General features: G+C 36.4%; 1 long non-coding RNA gene across 1 annotated transcript; it reads left to right on the top strand.

Annotated features, from left to right (window-relative positions):
- The first annotated feature begins 486 nt into the window (after positions 1-486).
- On the top strand, positions 487-1,743 carry LOC131617264 (uncharacterized). Its single transcript, XR_009288514.1, has 2 exons — positions 487-1,135; positions 1,495-1,743. It is a non-coding gene; the product is annotated as an uncharacterized LOC131617264 (long non-coding RNA).
- Positions 1,744-9,490: the final 7,747 nt, after the last annotated feature.

The raw sequence follows: 9,490 nt of genomic DNA, 5'->3' as shown, positions 1-9,490 counted from the left end.
GAACAAAATTATCATAATAAACTAATAAAAAAAAGAACACAAGGTATAAAATAATGAGACATATTTTTGTGAATTTTTTTTCATAATTTTTGGACTAAAAACGAAATTAATATGAATTTCTAAAGTTAAAGCAATATTAAAAATAAAAGAGTATTAAAACAGATAAATCTCAGCCATCTGATCTAGTCAACTTCAACACAGTATTGACGTTGGAAGGTCCAGATCAGAAGTACACTGTAAATACAGTAGGCAGAAGAATAGAGAATCACAATTCTGATCATCTTCTCAGGTGAGGACAAGTGGCTCCGATGGCCACTTGTCACCTACACATCAACCGGCGCAAATCACGAAGAAAAGAGAAAGAAAATCAAAATTTAAACACTTCTTCAAAGTACCTAACGGTACTATCTTTTCATAAAAAAAAAAACCAAAAGCCATAAAGTCAAAATAAATGGTGCATAGAAGTGTCAGGTTTTTGAAATCATACAAAAGATTCCTCTTATCTCTCACATTAATTATCAATCCACCTTTTTTCAAAAAAAGAAAACAAAATGATCAAATAAAAAGATATTAAAAAGAAATAGAATCATAAAGCATAATTTTCTCTCTTAGAGAACTCACGGTTCTCTCTTTACTTCATAACCATTACTTCATTTCTTTTCTTCATAACAAGCACTTAAATAAAAACAAAAGATCATAGCACACAAAACAACAAACAGGCAGTGGAAATGAAACAAAACAAAAGCTCACGGTGGAGTTCATGCACGCAGCGGCGGAGATGAACTCACGGCGGCTCAGCCAAGGCTTCACGGCGGCCGGAAGGAAAAAAAACCAGAAACGTGAAATAATTGCATCGTTCAACTCGGTTTTTCTTCCTCGTTACAAATATCAGGTTAGTTCTTACAAAAAGTTAAACAAAATTAGTAGATCTACAAAGAAGTTTGAAAGCTATAAATTCAAAATGTAGCACTATCAGTGCAAGAGTCACGAAAATAAAGAGGAATTCGGGTTCAGAAGATGGAGAACAACCTTTTAGTGTCAAGAACTTAAATAACGACAGAGGTTATGGATTCCGGTGCGGTGGTTTTGTGTTTCCGGCGGTGGTTTTGTGTTTCCGACGGTGGTTTCCGGTCAGGTGAGTTTTTGTGATTTTTTTTTCTGAGTTTGTTCTGAAAAGTTCTCAGCCAAAAGGTCCCTTCTGTCAGTGTGAGTCAATGCTTATATAGTGCTCAGATAAAGAGTTTGTGCTGTGAATCTTGGGCTGAGAAATAATTTCAGATGAAATGATATTTTTTTGCTTGAAAGCCCAATACGAGAATCTGATTCTTTCAATCCAATCTTCCTCTTCTTTTTACTACTTGTGAGATTCTTATTATTTTGTGTTGAATGGGCCTGGATTTGTACTTCGGTGTATGAATGATTTTTGTTGAAATTATTAATTCTTCATTTTTCTCATTTTTTTCATATGATGATGAGATATGAATTTTCTTGAAGGAGGAGGTGAACCCGATGCCAAACCATGAAGCTTAGAAGAAAATGGTAGACTTGTGAAGGTGTAAACCAAGAGTTTTGCCATGAATTTGTTCTTTGAATCTTAGACCATAGGAAATCTCAAATTATGCTTCTTGTAGGATAAGAAACTTTGTAATTTGGTATAGGAACCTTGAATCCCTCTTGTATTTTTGAAGCTTTAACTTGAAGAAAATTGGATTCTTTGAATGGAATGAGGAATCTTGTTTTGAACCTTGTAATCCTTGAAGTATTTTGGAGTTGAAACTTGTATGTTGAAAGACATTGAATCGAAACCCTTACATTTTGAATGTAAACTTTGAATTCAAATCATGAATTAGATTGGTAGAGTTTCTTTACAATCTTCAAAGTATGGTAAAGAATATTGACCTCGCTTCAAGCAACAAAATAATTCTCTTTCCGTTTGATTTTGAATTTGTGAATCTCATTGAAAGAATATGAATGTCTTTAAATTTTCAAGCGACTTATGATTGAAGAAATCCATTCCAAACAACCCACTTTGCATACCTTTCTCAAACCTCAATTAGAAACATCACCTGAACTTCTTGACCCTCTAACTCCATCTTATAAAGAAACAAAAGTAAACAAGACATATTTTTTTCGAATTTTGATTAATGGTTAGTGAAACATAATAGAAATAAATAATAAAGAACGAACAAATAGGTGCTTGGTGATTCCCCTGAAGGTGAGCTAGAAAAGAAATAGGCACTAGAGAACCTCATAAATGATCTTGATGTGATTTAAGCAGAGCCTGAGATGCGGGATCTTAGGGTCAAAAATTGGGGTATGACACACCCGGCTTTGAAAATTACATGTACCCAACTCATGTGTATAAGCTGAAACGTGCTCTATACGGTCTTAAACAAGCCCCTCGAGCTTGGTACGAACGTTTGAGCAAATTTCTTCTTAGTCAAGGGTACTCTAGGGGTAAAGTTGACACTACTCTCTTTATTAAAAGAAAAGATAAAGATGTTCTCTTAGTCCAAGTTTATGTAGATGATATTATATTTGGGTCGACTAATGCAAAACTTGTCAAAGATTTTTCTAAGCTTATGCAGAGTGAATTTGAGATGAGTCTCATGGGTGAGCTAAATTTCTTCCTTGGCCTACAAATCAAGCAACTCAGTCATGGAACGTTTGTGAATCAAACTAAATACTGTACGGAGCTGCTCAAAAGATTTGGAATGAGTGAAGCGAAGGAAATTGACACACCTATGGCAACAAACACTACTCTAGACAAAGATGAGAAAGGTAAAGAGGTTGACGTGAAATTGTACCGAGGTATGATAGGTTCACTATTGTATCTTACTGCCTCAAGACCAGACATTATGTTTAGTGTGTGTATGTGTGGAAGATATCAATCTTGTCCAAAAGAATCTCACTTAAAAGCTGTCAAAAGAATTCTGCGATACTTACGTGGAACTACTACATATGGCCTATGGTATCCAAAAGGAAATGAGTGCCAGTTGGTAGGATTCTCTGATTCAGATTTTGCTGGCTGCAAATCCGATAGAAAAAGCACCAGTGGAACATGTAATCTATTCTCAAATTCATTGATAAGTTGGCATAGCAAGAAACAAGTATCGGTTGCTTTATCTACTGCAGAGGCAGAATATGTAGCTGCTGGAAGCTACTGTGCACAAATATTATGGCTCAAGCAACAACTTCTTGACTTTGGTATTAAGCTTGATCGCATACCTATCATGTGCGACAACACAAGTGCCATAAACTTGAGTAAAAATCCTGTCTTACACTCACGTACCAAGCATATTGAAATAAGACATCACTTCCTACGAGATCATGTAGAGAAAGGAGACGTTACATTTGAACATGTAGAAAGCAAGAAGCAACTAGCCGACATCTTCACCAAACCTCTAGCCACGGAGCAATACTTCAACATTCGTAGGGAATTAGGGATACTCGATATCTCTAATTTGTGCTAATTACGTTTGTTGTCTCTTAATATTATTCCTTTACTTTATAAATTTTTTTGCTAACATTTCTTTTAGCGTAAAGGTAGTTCATCATCAAGCCAGGCGTCATTCCACATTGACTAAAGGCTGCCATCAAATTTGACACCCACATATTGAAAAAGCGGTAACGTAATTGTGGTTCACTTCCAAAAATATTATTGATACTATAATATGCTATCAATTAACATGCTTATAGTGACTTCATACATATATCTCTCTTGCTCATATATGTGTCTCATCTTTAATACACCTTTAAACATATTTGACTCTCATGCTATCACTATCTACCTTTTCTTTTCTATACTATGAATGCTAGCATTTTATCTATGTTTCTCTCGTTACTCTTCTATTTTTGTTGTATCTCTTTTTGATGTTGTCAAAGGGGGAGATGGATGCTGAGTGTACGGGGGAGCTTTGTTGAGTCTTTATTGCCTTGTTGAGAGATAGATGCTGAATGTACGGGGGAGCTTTGTTGAGTCTTTATTACTTACTACCAAAGCTTCGACTAATGGTTTGCCATCGTCAAAAAGGGGGAGTATGTGAATACAAGATTACAATCACAAAGATGTTTTTGATTCATGGCAAACTCAATAAGCATACAAGCAACAAGGTGGAAGCAGAAAGAAAAGCAAGCATTGATCACTCATGTCAGAACAGGTCGACCTATTATACATATAGGTCGACTCAACACAAGCAAAACAAGAAGAATGCAGAAAAACAGCAGTTAGGTCGACCTACTGTCAACCCAGGTCGACCTAAAATGGAGAAAAATCCATATACTTCTGCTAGGTCGACTCACACATCATCTAGGTCGACCTAAAATGAAGAAATTTACATATCAGCCTGCTAGGTCGACCTACACAACAACTAGGTCGACCTAATCTGAGAAAATGTCCCTAGAATGCATCTGAAGAGGATTCTGGTCGACCTACTCCTTTAACAGGTCGACCTAACTGGGAGCAAAATTCTGCAAGCTCTGCTAGGTCGACCTAAGCACTACAAGAGGTCGACCTAACTGATCAAGAATGCCAAAAATTCTGTTTCTCTCATCTCCAACTGTTAAGCTATCTTATATATTATCAAAGGTTCAATTATTCAACACAACACCAACGAATGAAAGATACACAAAGGCTTCTCATCTTCGTTCTTCGTCATCTCCAACACAATTACACATAATCATTCTTGCGTTGAGGGTTAGTGATCGAGTTCGATAACGTCCATGGAACGAAATTGAAGATTCCTAGTGGGTGAAGATTTGTGGGGTTTTTGGTGAATAAAATCTGCGGGTTTTGTCCATCCAAGATAGGTAATTCTTGGGGGTTTTTATCAAGAGTGTTCATAGAAGAATCATCTGAGTGTGAGGATTGAAGAACAAGGGTTCGAGGGAATTGAAGACACTGCAGAAAAGGGATCACGTGACGCTCTTGGATAACCTTGATCTGACTTAAGATTAAGGGGAAGAAGATTCAAAGGATCGACATATTGGTTTATGGTTTATCGCTTTGTTATCTTCTTTGTATATACTACTTTCAACATTAATGAAAGATTTCCCAATTTCAGTTTGGAATTGGGGGCAGACGTAGTCGTAGCGAGGACGATCGACGAACTGCCTAAACAAATATCATGTTCTTGTCGCTTTTACCTTTTCATTTACGTTCTGTTCATATTTGGTTATAATAGCAAATTGATCAACGATTCGAGTGTTAAGATTGTGAATTAAGAACTTATATAAACATCACAATCCATCACACATTGAATCACCATCAATTTGATCATTATCACCAAGTGTTTGTGTTTTTGCTTCTTTCACCATTACTGCATTGCAAACGTCGTTCATCATATAAGAAGTTAATTGATTTTCAATAGAGCGACGTATTGATTCTATAGCGTATTCTCTTATCGTTTATCTCAAGCTGGTTAGTGGTTTTAACACATATACAATCGTTTCAATAGTGGTTTGGAATAGACGCGAGTCGATTCAGAATCACTTCCGCTTAAAGTTCAATTAATTCCGCTAAACTGTGTAAGATCTATTCACCCCCCTCTAGATCCTAAGGCCAGCGTCTAACAAATTCTAACTGAAAAGCTGGTAAGTACTTTGACGGGAGACTTAGTACTTATTAGGTTTAGAACTTGGATGCCAAGAAGAAGTTCTTCAAACCATGAGTTCTCAATTATCTTCACCCATCAAAGAAATAGGCAAGAGTCTCTGACGTGGGATACTGATTCTGTTAAATATCTTGATGGGAGCTAGATATTTACAAAGTCTGTATAAAACAACTCAGACGTGTATATTGAAGATAAATTTATGGTTACACAATCATGGTTTCTTCTATTTCAAGTTACAGAATATGGCAATCTGGATCTTGTGTAGCAAGCAAATTGAGGTTTCTAAACCTGGAATCTGTGGCAAATTCCAAATGAAGGGAACTTCAAGGACAAACATCGAAGATGTTCTAAAGTTGTATATCTCAGGGGGAGTAAAAGAGTATGAAGATCAGCAAAGACAGTGTTTTTCTACTTCTTTTCATTTGAAAAGTCTTTCAAAGACTAATCTTGAAGAAAGAAGAACAAAGTCACACAAAAACCTCAGAACATAACTCAAGTCATGTTTATTCTCAAAGACCAGCAAAGAATACTCTTTGCATTATCATCTGACGACATGAATTGATGGTGTGTATCACTTGTTCTGATCTAAGTGCATGATCAAACCTATGCACGAGTCCACCTGGTGCCGTTTGTTCTCAAATAACATGTCTTGATTAAGACTTTGGGTGAAGTCCAGGTATGTTGTTTAAATTGCTCAGGATTGTAGAGTATTTTCGTTGTGTTTGAGTCTTGTTTGAGTCCCTCATGTTCTTCTTTCGAATATGAGAATTGTCTATAGTCTAGGTTATGATTGTCTATTTGAGTCCATCATAGGGTTTAAGGGTAGTGTTCAGGCATTGCTAATTCTGAGGTCATTCTTTACAACTATTTGGTAAAGAATAAAGAGTCTTGTTTTGAGTTGTGAACACAATTCATTTCTTGTGTTTCAAGTCCTCTATAGATAAGTGTTATCTCTATGGATAGTCAAGAGTTTGTTTGAGTTCAGATGAACTTGTGTCTTAGGTATCAACATCACGAAGTACATATTTCCTGGTAGAAGGACTGGGAATATATAGAAGTTTGAAAACGCAACATTATTGTCTAGAGTGGCAGTTTGGACATAATGTGGATTAGAATGGGCAGGTTCTGATCTGGATGTAAGTAATATGTTCTGGCCATACATAATTATTTTTATAATGAAGACTTCACTTAGTGAAAATGACCATGAAGACAAAAGTTCTATGATCGGATCAACACAACTAAGGATAAAGGAGAATCTCTTCTGTTCCAGGAGTATGTTAATCAATGTGTGAGATTGAAAAACACCTTATCAAGAAGGATTTCAAAGTATCTTAAGCAGACCATGATTTGATTCAAACATGGTAGGGTAATGCTCAACAAAATCCCAGGAGTGGCAGTTCTGTTTGTTGAGATTGTGGCAACCTCTCTGTGTATGATTTTAGTATCAAGGGGTCATCTGTTGATCGTTTCTGAAGGAGATAAGTTCTTAGGCAAGGATCTGTTGAAAAGAAAAGGGGATGAAACTTGTGGAGAATACTGGTAGTACAAATGTCAGACACAATGTTATGACATTCTACTTCAGGTGTAAGTATTTATTGTGAGGAACAAAATTGCTATAATGAGTGTGTTCAGTAGAGTTGTTGAACAGAGGGTGCGGATCTTGAAGATATGAAGATGAGTCTTATATTTTCCATTCATCATTTCAAGCTTATTCCGTTTGGGGAGCTCAAACTATCTCGGATAGGGGGAGTAACTTCTTTTGTCAAGAGAAATTTCTTAGTTAAAAATACTTTTACATCATGAAGAAAATGTGATACTTTTGTCAATTATTTGAATGGTTCAAGTTAACCATGTGCAACTGGTAACCACTATTCCTTCTCTACACTAATAAGGTAGTTGTGTGCTAACAGTCTCAAGGTGTACAAAAACAACAGAAGTCTATGTCTATGACTAGTGAGTAAGTAGGGAGTCTGTTAATTGGTCCAAATGATGCTCTTTCTTAATCTTTTACGGAATCTTGGGCTATGTGCCTGAAGGAAAGAAAAGTGACAATATCTGACATAATGTCATGACATGTTTAAAGACATTGAATCTTCACAGTCAAACAAGGAAATTTGAATTGAAGTTTATCTACACATCAGCGGTCGGTGTAAAGTTCATTCAATGACTATGCATGCACTGGTAATTCAAGATAACTCCTATCAGAAAAACAGTCAAAAACTGCTTTGGAAAGAGTAATAGCTTTTGGAACTGTTTCCTAATTAACCGTTTGACCATTGAACAAGACCAAAGACCATTGTTATTTCCTATAATCTTCATTTGCTATATAATAGCATCTCCGTGAACTGCAGAAATCAAACTCTCTCAAAATGTCGTTCGTGTGCGTTCTTGTGAGTCGAGTCTGGGTTTGGTATTATGATGGGTTGTTGTACCAAAACCATCGCTGAAAAAGAAAAACACCGGCTGAGGATGTTGATGGTCTCTACCATGGGTTTTTCTGCAATAACAACAAAGATGTTCCGCTATATACAACCTTCAGTATAGGAATCATTTTCGTTGTTATTTGTGATCTGAGTTATGAACACAAATTGTGATTTGTGTTCTGAGTTACAAGGAATAACGGCAAGAATCCAGTCTTGGTTCTCTTGAGAACTCGAGCTAGGAGTGGATTTCTTGACACAGACAACAAGTATCTCCCAGGATTAATCGCTATATCCAATTTCAATATATGACATATTGTCGGTCTTTGTCATATTATGGCTAAAAGGGGGAGAGATACAAATGCTGATTTTGCTACTGAAAGTAAACATGACCAAGTCCTTGTTGTCTAAGTTGCTGCTAACTGTTACAAGAATTGTTTTAGCCAAAATAAGACAAAGGGGGTGATTGTTGATGTTCTGTCTGTCCTGTATTATTGTCTAATGTTTGACTAAAACATATAATAGCAGCAAAATGTCAAAATGTGAATCTTGCAGGTTTATAAAGAACAAAACAGATTTAAGCAAGATGTTAGAAGGAATGTCATGACATCAACTCATGACATCGCGCCTGCAGAACTGAAAGGAAGATTCAGTTTGTACTTAATAGATACATAATATTCTATGTGAATATTAAGTAATCCTATGTGGTGCATATTTAAAGGTCAAAAGAATAATTGAAGAATCAGATCAGAAGATTGAAGATTCAGGAAGAATCAGATCAGAAGATTGAGGATTCAACAGTTTCTAATTTAGGAGATAAATTAGGAAACTTATAATTAAAAGACCTTATTTGTAGCAGAATATTTTCTGCATATTTGTAACAGCAAAGTGCTGCGATTTGTAAGCCCAAGTCCAACTGGGATCAGATTATAAATAGAAACCTTTGTAACCTAATTTAGGAGTGCTAATAACCAGAGCTAGGAAGATGTAGTCTCTAGGGTTAGCCGTGTAGGTGAACCACCCGGTGTGTGGGATTGTCACTGACTTGTGCCTCAAAGCCTGTAGGTGAGAGGTTTAGTTTAATCACTCAGAAGCTGTGAAGCAATGAGTGGAGGTTTGTTCTTGGAGGAAGCTTGTAAGCAACTTCAAGTTAACGTTGTGTTTGTTTGTGTTTAATGTGTTGGGAATTAGGCTGTCGATGCAGTGGCTGAGTTGTTGACTGCTAGACATCATTGCTATGATTGGGAGTGGAATGGAGATATTCCATATCTAGGGAGAACCTAGGTAGAGATTGCATTGGGTAGGGTTTTAGTGTGAAGTTGTAAACGGGGGAGTTTAACTTCAAATTAAGACTACTGATAGTGGATTTCCTTCCTGGATTGGTTGCCCCCAGAGTAGGTTAGTTAGAACCGAACTGGGTGAACAATTCTGTGTGTTGTTTATGTTTCTACATTGTTT

The sequence above is a fragment of the Vicia villosa genome, linkage group LG7 (assembly GCF_029867415.1).
Source record: "Vicia villosa cultivar HV-30 ecotype Madison, WI linkage group LG7, Vvil1.0, whole genome shotgun sequence".
Classification (NCBI taxonomy): Eukaryota; Viridiplantae; Streptophyta; class Magnoliopsida; order Fabales; family Fabaceae; genus Vicia; species Vicia villosa.
The sequence above is the reverse complement of the archived record's forward strand: the minus strand, read 5'-3'. Positions and strand labels throughout refer to the sequence as shown.